The 14,361-nt window shown below is 48.9% G+C and overlaps 1 protein-coding gene across 5 annotated transcripts in view; it reads right to left on the bottom strand.

Annotated features, from left to right (window-relative positions):
* The window catches only part of TIAM1 (TIAM Rac1 associated GEF 1), a 369,772-nt gene extending 355,962 nt beyond the window's left edge, over window positions 1–13,810 (bottom strand). For 3 of the 5 annotated variants that reach the window (XM_040621045.1, XM_040621043.1, XM_040621044.1), the window contains exon 1: window positions 13,648–13,810. The gene's annotated coding sequence lies outside the window, so the exon portion shown is untranslated. Of the gene's footprint in view, window positions 1–13,448; window positions 13,593–13,647 lie in introns of those variants that run through there. The other 2 variants (XM_040621046.1, XM_040621047.1) reach the window with 1 other exon arrangement.
* Between the last annotated feature and the right edge of the window lie 551 nt (window positions 13,811–14,361).

Here is a 14,361-nt window from a genome sequence, read left to right as displayed (position 1 = left end):
GTGCCTATATACTGACTGCTGATGGTGTAAATTGGGTACATTGGGGGCTAGTTTATCTAAACATCTATCAAGCTCCTTCACAGCGGTGCTGTGATCAAAGCCACAGTCAATTTGGTTGAGACCCTACCATCAAAGAGTTTGCAGTCCAAGGAGAGTTCACTGAGACACAAGGTAGACTATGAGAAGACATCTAAAAGAGCCATTAGGCATTAGGACACCAAGGAAACTGCATGAAGACAGCTGATTTCAACCAGACCTGGAAGAAGAGAGGCAGATCTGACCAGCAAAAATGGGGAACAGTCCAGATGTGGAGACCGTGTGAGCAACAACAGGAAGGAAGGAAGGAAGGAAGGAAGGAAGGAAGGAAGGAAGGAAGGAAGGAAGGGAAGGGAGGGAAGGATAGGCTAGGATATAACCCAGAGCAAAAGGGACTTTTGTTTCACTGGCTCAAACTTTTTGAGAAAAGAGTCCTGAGAGACGAAATGGGGAAAGCAGGGCTGGAGCCAAAAGGCCTTTGAAAGTTTGAACTCGGGATGCCTGGGTGGCTCCAAGGAGCCTGCTTCTCCCTCTGCCTGCTGCTCCCCCTGCTTGTGCTCTCTCCCTCTCTCTCTCTCTTGCTCTCTCTGACAAATAAATAAAATCTTTAAAAAAAAAAAAGTTTGAACTCATGTTGACATACGGGCACCGGGCTGGCTCTGTCCGTACAGCATGCGACTCTTGATTTTGGGATCTTGAGTTCAAGTCCCACATTGGGCGTAGAGCCTACTTTGGGCGTAGAGCCTACTTTGCTAAGAAAGTAAGTAAATAAGTAAATAAATAAATAGTAATAGACTCATGGTGACATATCAGCTTTTGGAAAATTTAATCTCTTAGCAGTAAGGACACATCCATGTTGCGTGTCCTTCACTGCTTTAAACAGTCGAATGGAATACTGCCTGGACACTCTTGTGGGTTAAACTGTGTCGTCCCCCTAACCCCCCCCCCGGCCCAAAAAAAAGACATGTTCAAGTCCTAACCTCCAGCACCTATGAATAGGGCCCTATTTGGAAAGTGGGTCTTTGCAGATAAAATCAAGTAAGGATGAGGTCATATGGGATTAGGGTGGGCCCCACATCCAATAGCTGGTGGCTTTATAAGAGACAGAAGGAGATCTAGACACAGACACAGGCTGTATGTGAAGAAGCAGGCTGAGACTGGTAGTGATACTGTCACAAGCCCAGGAATACCTGGGGCCAGCAGAGGCTAGAAGAAGCAAGACAAGACCCTTCCCTAACAGCCTCTGGATGGAGCGTGGCCCTGGCAACACCTGGCTTTTGGACTTCTAGCAACCAGACTATGAATACATTTCCACGGTCTTAAGACATCCAGTTTGAAGCACCTTTTGCAGCGGCCCTAAAATACAAACACAGACATGAATTAAACTTGACCTGAAAGTCATCCATGCTTTAGGACCTTCAGAGAAGATGGGACAGTTCATGAACAAGGAGGCAATCCTAGGGGAAAAAAACCCGAGGTCAAGAGGCACAATCATGTTTGGGACTGTGGATGTAAGACCGCTCTCTCTGGAGAAGGATTCTGAAGAAAGGGACGCAGTCAACACTAGAAAGTCAACAACTTTCTAATGATTGAGGGTCTGGGTTCAATCCTAGCCTGAAAGGATCCATCAACAATGGAGCTAATCCTTCCATTGATATTTAATCACCGGGCTTCTTGGCGGCCCTATAGGCTTTCTCATCTTGGCTCACTCGGGCCAGAATCCACATACTCTTTATTCTTCCCATTGTCCTCATTGTTGAGAGGAGCACTCTGCTATTAATCCCCATGTGTAAATGGATTACGGGACAAGAAAATATGATTTGGGAGATTAAGTTCCCACTGGCCACCACCAACCCAAAGCTGAATGTGGATTTAATTAGTGCAATTTTTCTGATTATCAAAGGAACCCCACTCACTGCAAAAGCTTTCATAAAAAAGCAAGAATCCCCCTTAGTCTTAATAGTGAAAGATACTTATTGTCGGTATTTTGGCTATACGGTTTTCACTATAAGTACCTGATGTAATTAAAGGAAATACTTTGTAATTAAAGGGGGAAAAGCATTGATGAGATATTTGGGAAGAATCACAGAGACAGACCAAAAACAAAAGGGGGTGGGGGAAAAACCCACGGACTGTCTGCGAAAAATGAGAAAGGATGAACCCAGGTAATCAAAAGCCATTAACCATTTCAACACTTCTAGATGTCAGAGCTTTTGTTCAAATTGAAGGAGGAAATTCAAAGATCTGACTCACAGAGGCTGTTGCAATACTCAGGGTATGAAACTATCCAACCTGACTCATGTCCTAATTAAGCTCTCCATCTCTGGATTCCAGAAAGTAACTTCTCCAAATGTTAAAACTGTACCTTAATATTTCCTTGAGAGATTTCCATTTTCCCCCAAATCATGTACGGTTTTCTAGCAACCATAACATAGCAACCAAGACCGTATCTTATGCTCCTGGAACCCGTCTCTCCGAACCCCTGTGACTCTTAGCGGTCGTGGCTGTGGGCTGAGCCCCCGAATGTTGGGGGAGCTGGCTCCATGCGCCCCTAATAAAGTCCAGGCATTCTACACTGCTAGACACTGGTTGCTAGGACGCCCATAAATTCACTTTTCCTGACGTGGATGGGACCCAGAACTGCTGTATCACAGGCTGAGAAGACATGGATTACCGCAATTAAAATTCAGAGGCTGTCCGTCAGGGGTAATTTTAGCCTTTCTCACTCTAATAAGCTGTTAACTAGTCCTGGTGTAAAGAATGGGCCGTTGACTTCGATCTCTAATGCCTTTGGCAAGAAGACTCCAAGTTCCTAATGCTAACTAGCAATACTTATAAATACGTCCATTTGGTTTTAACCCCATTTCCTCAAAGAGAGAGGACATCTGGGTGTTCTTACTCCAAGCAAGCTGAAGCCCTGCGAGGACAGGCTCCCACAAATCTTTTTCTTTAAGGCAATTTGAATGGTATGCTACAATGGGTGAGGATTCCCAGGGCCAAGGCTGCAGGCATACTCAATCCCCACATTAAGCATTAACTGTCAGAAGGGGGAGGCGGGAGGGAGAGGGAAAAAGAAAACCCACAGGATGAATTTTTTAAATCTACTCAAAAACAATAGATTGTTGGGGTGCCTGGGTGGCTCAGTCATCTTCCTTCAACTTGGGTAGCGATCTTGGGGTCCTGGGATCGAGCCCTGCATCCAGCTCCCTGCTCAGCGGGGCATCTGCTTGTGTCTCTCACTCTGCCCCTACCTGGCCCTCCCTACCCCTGCTCAGGCGCACGTGCACTCTCTCTTTCTCTCTCTCTCACATAAATAAATAAAATCTTTAAAAAGAAAAAACAATAGATTGTTGAATTATTAGTTAAATGAAAACCAGCTATGAGGTTTTAATTTTTTAATTACAAGGCAATGTTAAAGTTCAACTGATATTTACAGATTGAAATGATAATTTCTAATCAGAGATCTCAAGATGAGATAATTATTCTAACATTCAAAAAATTTTTCTAAAATGTCACAGTGGATCATGCACAGGGCATTTTTCCCGAAAATGTTTTTAATGCTCCATGAACTGCTTAAGAGGAGTAACAATGTAATGATCAGACTGCAAATGCTTTTCCTCCCGTAACATTAACCACGGCAGAGTGAAGGGCTAAGGATGGGCTGTTATAAGCACTATTCTGCACTCATTAAGTGGGTGAATTTGCTCAAGCACTGAGAAGCCCAAAGCCCCTGAAATTATTATCCAATTTTTCTTCTTGGGTTGCGGTGTTAATCCGTTTATTATCCAATTTCTAAAAACCTTCTGTCCCAGGAGTGCCTGGGTGGCTCAGTCGGCTAAGCGTCCAACTCCCGATTTCGGCTCAGGACATGATCTCGGGGTTGTGAGACTGAGCACTGACCGTGGAGCCTGCTTAAGATTCTCGCTCCCTGGGACTCCTGGGTGGCTCAGTCGTTAGGCGTCTGCCTTCAGCTCGGGTCATGGTCCTTGAGTCCTGGAATCGAGTCCTGCATCAGGCTCCTTGCTCAGCGGGGAGCCTGCCGCTCCCCCTGCTTGAGCTCTCTCTGTCTAACAAATAAATAAATACAATCTTTAAAAAAAAAAAAAAAGATTCTCACTCCCTCTGCCTCTGTCCCTTGCCTCCCCCTCTCTAAAAAAAAAAAGAAAAAAAAAAAAAAAGAAAAACAACAACAAAAAAACTTTTTATCCTAAAAAGGATACCTAATTCATTTATTCCAGCTAAAATAATAACCAAAATAATCTGATGCTGAGGCATTATTCATTATTAATCTGACAGCTCATTTCCAAATATCTAGGAAACAAAAGCTCCTTTGCCAAGTGAAGAAATTTAAATACGTGCTAATAGTATTTGTGTCTTTTGAATGCAGGGTCTCTCAAGCTCAGCACTACGGACTCTGGACCAGATCATTCTTTCTTCTGGGGGACTGTCTTATGCATCACAGGACGTCCACAACATCCCTGGCCTCTAGATGCCTAATATATCTCCTTATATCTAGATAGAAACCAGCAGAACCTCCCCAAGGTGACAACCAAAAATACCTCCAGACATTGCCAAAGGTCGCCTGGCGAGCAAAACTGCCCTCAGTTAAGGACCTCTGTCCTAACATAACACAACAAGAAATATCACCCAGCAGAAATGTAATGCCCAAAAGCGGATACCCAAAGACAGCTCACTTTCAAATTACTTTGCAAATATTTCCTTCATGTAGCTTTGGTAAATAAATAACTGAATCAGACATACTGAGTTTTTGAAGTAAACACTATTGCTCTTTTTTTTTTTTATTTGACAGAGATAGAGACAGCCAGCGAGAGAGGGAACACAAGCAGGGGGAATGGGAGAGGAAGAAGCAGGCTCATAGCGGAGGAGCCTGATGTGGGGCTCGATCCCATAACGCCAGGATAACGCCCTGAGCCGAAGGCAGACGCTCAATGACTGCGGCACCCAGGCGCCCCTTCTTTTTTTTTAAATGTGAAATCAAAGGGAGCCAAGAATATTCAAGAAAGAAAAGACAAGTCTCTTCAATAAATGGTGCTGGGAAAATTGGATATTTACATGTTAAAGAATGAAACTTGATCCTTATCTTACAGCACTCTCAAAAATTAACTTGAACTGCTTTAAAGACTTAAATGTAAGACCGAAACCATGACACTCCCCTAGAAGAGAATATAGGAAGAAAGCTCCTTGACATGGGTCTTGGTAATGATTTTCTGGAAATCATATCTAAAAGCACAAGAAGCAAAAACAAAAATAAAGCGGGTCTATATCAGACTTAAAAGCTTCTGCATACCAAAAGAAACCACCAACAAAGGGAAAGGGCAACCTACAAAATAGGAAAAAGTATCTGCAAACCATCTATCCAATAAGAGGTAAATACCCAAAACATATAAAGAACTCCTACAACTTGGGGCACCTGGCTGGCTCAGTCGGTTAAGCATCTGCCTTTGGCTCAAGTTGTGATCTCAGGGTCCTGGGATCAAGCTCCCTGTCGGGCTCTCCGCTCTGTGGGGAGTCTTCCTCTCCCTCTCACTCTCCGTGTGCTCTCTGTGTCTCTCTCAAATAAATAAATGGTAAAAAATAATAATAATAATAGCTCCTACAACTCAACAGCAAAAAACCAAATAACCCAATTAAAAAACAGGCAAAAGGGGCGCCTGGGTGGCTCAGTCGTTAAGCATCTGCCTTTGGCTCAGGGCGTGATCCCAGGGTTCTGGGGTCGAGCCCCGCATCAGGCTCCTCCGCTAGGAGCCTGCTTCTTCCTCTCCCGCTCCCCCTGCTTGTGTTCCCTCCCTCGCTGGCTGTCTCTCTCTCTGTCAAATAAATAAAATCTTAAAAAAAAAAAAAAAAAAAAACAAAAAAAAAAAAACAGGCAAAAGACCGGAATAGACATTTCTCCAAAGAAGATACACAAATGGCCATCAGGCACATGGAAAGATGTTCAGCATCTCTCATCGTCAGGGACATTCAAATCAAAACCACAGTGAGATGTCACCTCATCAATGGCCATCATCAAAAAGACAAGAGAGGATAAATGCTGGGCAGGATGTGCGGACACTGGAGTCTTCATACATTGCTGGTGGAAATGTGAAATGGTGCAGCCACTTTGAAGACAATCTGGCAGTTCCTCAGAAAATTAAACATGGAATTACCATGCGACCCAGTAATTCCACTCCTAGGTGTTTACCAAAAAAAAACATTTTAAGTATTCAAACAAATATTTGTAGACTGATGTTCACAGCAGTAACTACTCACAAGAGCTAAAAGGTAGAACCAACCCAAAAGTCCATCAATGGATGAATGAATAAATAAAATGGGGTATATCCATACAGTGAAATATTACTGAGCCGTAAAAAGGAATTCTGACACATGCTACGACATGGATAGCCCTGAAAAAGTGATGCTAAGTGAAAGAACACAGACACAAAAGGCCACATATTATACAATTCCATTTATATGTAATATCCAGAACAGGTAAATATATAGAGACAGATAAATTCGTGGTTACCAGAGGCAAGGGGCACGTGTGGGGAAGGGAAGCGAATAATAATCGGTACAGGGTTTCTTTTGGGGGTGATGAAAATGTTCTAGAATTGATTATGGTGAGGGCGGCACAACTCTGTAAATATATCAAAAACTATTGAATTGCACACTTCAAGGAACTAAATTGTATGGTATGTAAGTTATATATGCATAAAGCTGTTACAAAAACAAAAGCAACCCAGGGGCTCTTGGCTGACTCAGCTGGTAGAGCATGTAACTCTTGATCTTAGCGTTATAAATTCAAGCCCCACATCAGGTGTAGAGATTAAAAATGAAATCTTGAAAAAAAAAAAAAGCAAGCTATAGACAAGGCATGGAAGACGTAATCATGCGTACAGAACACAATCTTACAATCCTGATGGTGACGGAAGCTGGGGGTGTTAGGGAAGCGGGGGGAGTCGAGAGAAAAGACAGATCAGGGCACCAATATTCTCACTTTACAAAGGGGAGGTTAAAAGTCAGTCTTCGGTTGACGAAGCTAAATTAGAGATTCATACAAGTAACAAAGACTGAAAAATAATCAATATAAGAACTATAAATATAACCATCAAAAATCTGGAGAAAGAAGGAAGGAGGTAAGAAGCGATAGATCAGCTAAATGGTCCTGCATCCTCGCAGGAAGTAGATAAATAAAAGTGGTATAAGCACGTTATTTAGAGATACAAAGACAACCACTAGAAGAACAAAAAAACAAAAATGCACAAAAGTGATCATTTCTGGAGAGTACAGGAGTGGGCGGGAGCAGAGAGGGCTGGGAACAAAACTCTTGTCGCGTAGGCTTGCCTGTTCCAGGAGTCCGTTAATGCTATACAGAATTATTTACACACTGTTTTTAGAAAGAAATCAAACTTGGCATTTCTGGAATTTAAGAATATGGATGAAAAAAGAATATACTCGATGGCAGGGGAAAGTAGTACAACTGGATCATTACCGCCGAGTAAAAATTGCAATTTAAATATATTTGAGCCTTATCGACTGAAGTTTTATAGCCGGAGACTGCATCCTGATTAGGGCAAACTTGGAAATGTCTGTCAGATCCTTAAGAGAACAAGAAACACGTCGGAAGCCCCAGCCGTCCGAAAGGCGGAGGGTAAGACCCATCCTGCGGTCAGAGCTTCACCAAGGCAGGAATATTCAAAAGACAACAGAGGGATCCGAAGGACATTTCAGATGAAAGAAAGTGCATATGGCATTCTCCCCACCCCCCACCCCCGACAACGGGCCCCTGTCTAAACACACATTAAACACGAGAGGGTGAAGGTCAACACACGGCAAACCGCCAGAAGGCAGCAGAATCTGCCCCCCCCCCTCAGCGAAGTACTGCCCTCGGTTATCTCAAACACCATCAGAGTCACAACTCGGACACCTGGGACTTGATTCTGGACAGCTCAAGTAGGCGCTTCAGAGGGTGTCAGAGGGTAAATCTGATCAGGACACCAGGTAAAAGGCATGACAGGAGTGTCCTCGGTACTGGGGAGCTCAGGGCCTCGCTGGCACGTCAAGGGCCCCCATGGCCCACAGGGATCAGAACCCAGGGGCCTACGCCCTGCTTATTGTCCTCACTTTCCAAGGACATCCTTGTGTCATGGGAAGAGATGGAGATGCACATTTTGAAAAAAAAAAAAAAAAAAGGAGGGGGGGAACTAACACATTACCTCAGTTGGGTCAGGCTCCTTTTAAGTCCAAAAAACCCAAAATCCACATAAGAAGTTCCCGGCAAGAATAAAGTCACAGGTCTGGGTCTCTAAAATACCGCCCAAAACTGGCTCATGAGTTCCAGAGGCTCCCAGACCTTCCTGCTGGAAATCTTCACTTGCCCGCAATTCAGCCAGTGCTCTCCACCCAGTCCAGGTGACAAGGTGGGGTCAAAAGAGATCTTATCCCCAGGATCAGATGGTCAGGCTCTGGGCTGGAATCCTAAAGATGCAGGAGACCTCCAATGTGGCTGGGGGAAAGGGGAGGCAAGGCACACCTCCCTCCTCAGGGCCCCTCAGACTCAACCTGCAGACACCAGGCCCACCATCACCCCCTCTTCTGAAGAGCAAAGCGTAGAAAACTCCATGGACTCCATGTCCATGGTCCCAACAATTCCACAGGGACATTCCCAGACCCATTCTCGGACCCTAGCCTTCCCCCTCCCCCAGGGCTGACCTGGTGGCCTTGCAGGGCCATTATCACCTCTGCAGAGGACAGAGGAATCCAGGAAAGGAACCAGAATTGATCTCTATTTACAAGGTTAGCAGCTCCCAGCCAAGGAGGAGGGAGGGCGAGGGCGGTGGCAGGCAGGAGAACTCTGGGCTGGAGGCAGCCATCGCAAAGCCAGGCTCCTTCTGCAGGATATCCTGTCTCCTCCGTGGACACAGAGAACAGTGTTTGGGGTTTTTAAGGAAAAGCAACTGAACCTCCATAGCCTAATCTCTCATCCCCTCCTGCTGCCCATCCCAAAGCAAAGCAGGGGGGAGTGGTGGGGGGGCACCCAGGTCCACTGTCTTCCAACCGCTTAATTCCTCACACATCTGTATACTTTAATAAAATCACGTGCTGTGGGGGCAGATACTGAGGTTAAATAATACGGGTGGGTTTTTTGTTAAAACCTTCCTCCTTTGTAAATTCAAAGTGACGCTGGGCAGAAAAGCATGCGATGCCCTTCATATCACACTCTGGTTTTGCTAGAGGGCTGCAAAATGCGAGGACCCCCGGCTCCCCAACTGCACCCAAGCCTCCTTTTATGGAAAGAAACTCTGTAACAGCACCAAAACTCAAAGGGCCTTGGCCCATTCTGTAACTGAGGATGTACTCAGCTCAAAGAACCTCCCCCCCCAACGGAGCTCTTCCCTGCATCATCACTCTGTTCCACATCCTCTGGAGACACTCAGTTGTCTGCCTCCTATATCACGGCAGTATGGTGCACTTCCCCCCTTCTGCTACCGTTTCATTGAACTAAGACCCCACTTGCTGGGGAATGCAAACCTCTGAGCTCAGCCTCAGCCCACTAGGGAGGAACCTCTTCACCGAGCAAAAGAGCTCCAAGGTCTTCTAGAAGAATCTCCCACAAGCACAGGAGGAATCTTTCCATAACCACAGTCTAGACCTTAATGAATTTCTTAACGAGGTCCCTGGAGACCCCAGAAACAGTGAAAGTCTTATGCTGGAGGGGATGGGAAGGAAGGGACAGGAGGTGGGGAAGGGGCTGGAAGGGGAAAACCCACCTAACTACTGATATCCCAGACCTTTTACAGTGGAGCATTGTTTTATTTCCTGGCTGAGTACTGCTTTATCTTTCAGTGCCGCCTTTATTTATTGTTCTTTAAAAAAAATTTTTTAATAAGTGATTTGACCTACCATGATGAGAACTTTTCTTTTTAAACACAGGAGTGATTACCTTTATAAAACTGAATATTTAGGGATGCAATGACCTGAAGTTTGGAATTGTAAAAAACTGGAAAATTTTGCCGGGGCCTGTTCTTTCTGGTCCTATACTGAGAAAAACAGAAACAAAAAGACACACTCAGAAATATACACTCTACCCATCTGCTTAATTTAGAAAGGAAAATGTGTATGTATCTAGGCACACATGTCGAGTAGACACAAAGACGCACACACGATCCCCGTGGAACAGTGTTTTCGATACAGGAGTCCAACGGCTGGAGACGGTGAAAAGAAGGCTCTTTCTCACTGTAAGCCTGCGTCCGTGGTGTTCAGGAATCTGGACATTGCTCAGAAGAACCAAATTCTCTTTCTGCCTTCCCACCTTCACCCCTCCTGCACCCTCAGACAGAACGCCCTGCTGTCCCTGACTTCTAGTTGAGGTTTCAATGTGATCCCTATATTCTCACCTGCCTTCCTCACGTGGGAAAACGCAGGCTTGACCTTCCCGTCCACTAAAGCACAGCCTCACAAATGTTTCTCCTGCAGATCACAAGCTCCTTGTGGAGAGACCCAGTGCGCCATGGGCAAAGCTCTGCGGAAGGGATTTCCGCCCGGCACTGCAGAAAGCCTGGGGTCTGGGAGGCCGCCGAACTGCAGGAATTTTGGCAGGGAGGAGACTGGACCAGGGCTGCCTTTCCTTTCAGGTTTGTTGGGAGGGGAGGAAAGGGAAGCTGGGAGGGAGAACTTGCAGAGGGAAAGGAGAGCAAGTCTTTGTCCCAGCTCTTTGGATGAGCATTACAGAGGAGTTAAATTGTCAGCTAATGAGATTTCCTAACCACGTGCTCCCTTTTAAGTCTAGGCCCCCAATTGATTTGATCCCCTGACGGCAGCAGGGGGCACAGCTGCCTTTCAGCATCCCTCAGGGCCAGAGAATTCCCAGAACAAGTGCAAGAAGGCTCAGAATCATCTCTAGGAGAACATTAAATAGGTTATTTCGTGTATTAATTGGTATCTAGCAATGAGGCTACTGGCTCTTTCTGTTTGCGGGAGTCCGCCTCCTTGGGGTGATCGGGGCAGGCCCAGGGAGCAGAATGGTATCGGGAGCATTCCCTGTGGGCTCTTGCACCCCACGGACAGACTGCAAGTCCCTCACCTGGTTTCTGTCTGTATGCTCTTCTGAGCCGGTTAAGACCCCTGAAGTCGATGTGCAAAGGACATGTTACTGGACCTCGTTCAATAACTTGCCCCAACCAGCAAACGGGTGTTGAAACTGGAAACATCTTTTTCAACAATATCTTACTTTGTGGCCAAGCCTGAGATTGTCTCTTTTCGACTCTCTCATTTGGGGTTGTAGGGGAGTTTTTCTTCTTTTTGTTTTTCCTGTATCAAACTGGCTTCTCTCTTTGCCTTACAAAAATTTGCAATGCCGGGCTGGTGGGGCAGAGGAAAAACAAGTCAAAACACATTGACGGCATTTAGAAGACACTGGATGAAACCAATTCTCCCCTTCTACCTTCCCTGGCTAGTCCACAGCCTCCTCCTTGGGTTTCTCTCTTCTCTATTCAAAGATAATTACTTAGCAACCTTGGTGTTTTCCACGCAAAGACAACCTCCCTGGCCGGGGCTCTTTACAGCCCAGGTACAAAAGAGCATATTCTAGAAACCAAAGATTTACTAAACTTCTACCACAAGACCCGGCTCAAATTTCACTTCTACCAGGAAGTGTCCCTTTCCTGCCTCCAGGTATCTCTGTTCAAACCTCCCTCCATCTGGGCGTTAATCACTTTGCAGGGTGGCCATTGGTTCCCAGGCAACAGCTTCCCACCTGGACAAGTTTTCCTCCTCCAAACCCAGGCCTGGGCCTCAGCATTGCCTTCAGGAAGAAGGAGGGAAGAAGAAACAACTGAAACCTAATGGAAACTCAAACACATAAAAAGGAGCTGAAAGTGATTAGATAAGTACAATTAAACCTAAGGCCAAGCAAAACAAGGGCTGTTTGAGACTGAAAACAGTCCTTCGAGCTTTCTAAAATAAAATAGAAGCCAGGAAGAACAGCAGAAAGGGGAAAGACAGTGGTCTATCTTCTAGAATAGATTCCCTCTAGCTGTGAAACATTCCACTGTTTCGTTAGTGGCAGTCACGGTGCTAACCTGATGATTTTTATTGTCCTTCAAACCCCCACCACCCCCACCCTCCGACAAATGGGAATACACATTATCCCCACTTTACAGACTCGGTCACTGAGACGCAGGGAGATTAAGTAGCTCGGCCTGGGTGACTCAGTTTGTGAGTGACACTGAGCAGATACTGGAACCCGAGTTTGTCTGACCTCAGCGCCCAGACTCTCTTCTCCAGCTAAAAGTGTGCACCAAGTCAGCACGCATGGGTAAGCTGATCGCTACCGCCGGGACTCAAGGATGCCCCACAGCAGCTCGGCGGGGCCGCGTGGGTACCAGAAAAGCCGGCATGGACTGGCCAGCGTCCCCAAGGGCTCGCGCGCGTCCTTCAAGACTTGCCAGCACGCAGGAAAAGGCAGGCTCGGAATCAACCTGGGCTGATCCGGAGGCAAGGCCAGAGGATGCTACTGGGAGGGAGGTGAGCTTGGCTCGGTCAGCGCCCCGACGGCCGTCAATCTGAGAGAGCCCCTGGCCGGGACAAGGCGCCTCTGGGTGCACGGAGCCTGGGGGGCGCCGTGCGCGGCGGGGACTGGGCGCGAAGGCGCCGTCTAGCCGTCTTTTCCCTGCAGCATCTCTCCAGGAGGCCGGGGGAGGGGGCGTCACCTGACAGCACGCACCAACTTCTCCCAGCTCGGAGGGGGCGCGCGGCAGCAGCCTCGGCCGGGGGAGCGCAGCGCGCGGCTCTCGCCCAATGGCGAGGTCCGTAAACAAAAGCGGGCCCCACGCGGCTCCCTCACCCGGCGGTGGGCCGCGCGGCGCAGCAGTACCCGAGCGGCAGAGCCCGCGAGAGGGCGAGGCAGGGTCGGGATCCGGCTCCGGGACTCCACGCACAGCCCTGGGGACCCCGCACCCGGACCAGTCATTGTCTGCGCGCGCGCAGAATGCCGCTTTAAATGCCTCCTCCCAGGTCAGCCATGGGTCCCCGGCCCTGTGTGGCGGCCCCCAGGCTCTCCGCCCCGTGTGTCCGGCCCCGAAGGCGGCGCGGATCGCCAAGGTGAGCGCCGGCAACGTCGCCGAAAACCCAGGCCTGGAGGTGCCCAAGTCATGGACGAAGACACACACACATACACACACGCGCGCGCACGCACACGCACGCCCTCCCCGAAGTTGATAAAAATCAGCCGACAAATACAAAGTGCTGCCGCCGCCTCAGGTCAGCGCCGACCTCCTGCTGCCGAGAAGAGCGAATGCCAACGCCTGGACACTGTCACTTTCATTCGGCACCTGGGCGCCGCTGGCTCGTCTCCCTCCCGACAGCTCCCTTGCGCGAGGGATGTCCCCTCTAGCTTCTCCTCACAGGCTCCTCACCTTCCAAGTGTGTGAACACGAAAACAATACGAGTAAAGCCCAATCGGGCGGAGCTAGGACCCGCCGGGAGCCCGAGTGTGCGGGAGACGGGGGTCAGGACGTGCCCGCCACGGGCAGAGCGGCTCAGGGCATCCGCACCACGGTCCCTCGGGGCGGCTTCGGACAGCCGGCGCGCGCCCTCCAGGCCCGCGGTACTCACCCGCGACGCTCGTCCCGGATCTCCGCGACGGGGCCGGAGACAATGCGGGGACGCCGGGCTCCTGGGGCTGCGGGCGCCGAGGCGTTCGAGGCGCTGCAGAGCCGCGCGCCCGACGGCGGCGGCGCTCCTCGGCCCGGCCGCGCTCCGGCCCGCTCGCCGTCTGCCAATGGGAGCTGTCAGGGCGCCTCTGCCGGCGGCCTCGGGGGCGGGGCCACGGGAGCCCGTGGGAAACCGAGCTCCGATTGGGCCGCCTGACAATCGCTCCGCCTCCAGGCGGCCAATCAGAGGCGGCGGATACAGGAGCGGGGCGTTCGGAGTTGGGCTGGAGAGTGACAACAGGAGCACGCTGGGTACCCGCACTGCATCCCGGCCCGTGGCGCCCGGCTGGAAGGATGCGGGCGCCGCGCGCTCCGGCGCTGCCACCATGCGAAGCGCAGGCGACGCGGCCTGGGGAGAGCAGGGGAAGGCAGCGGAGGCGCGGCGGGCTGGGGAACGGCGAGGGAGCCCCTAACAAAGCAGCTTTGGGAGGGCCGAGCGGCCTCCGCCTCCTCCGGCTATAGGTCGGCGAAGCTGCCTGTCACTCTGCATAGGTGGAGGTGGCCAATGACGTACAGAGAAGGAGCTCGAGTTGGCGCGCGCGCGCGGCTCGGCATCAGTGGGATTGGTCGGAGGTAAAGGATTTTCCTGCCACCTAAGGCTGAGAGGAATGGGGAA

This window comes from Ursus maritimus, unplaced genomic scaffold (assembly GCF_017311325.1).
Source record: "Ursus maritimus isolate PB19 unplaced genomic scaffold, ASM1731132v1 scaffold_4, whole genome shotgun sequence".
NCBI lineage: Eukaryota > Metazoa > Chordata > Mammalia > Carnivora > Ursidae > Ursus > Ursus maritimus.
Note: the sequence above shows the minus strand (reverse complement) of the source record. Positions and strands in the feature narration are given on the sequence as shown.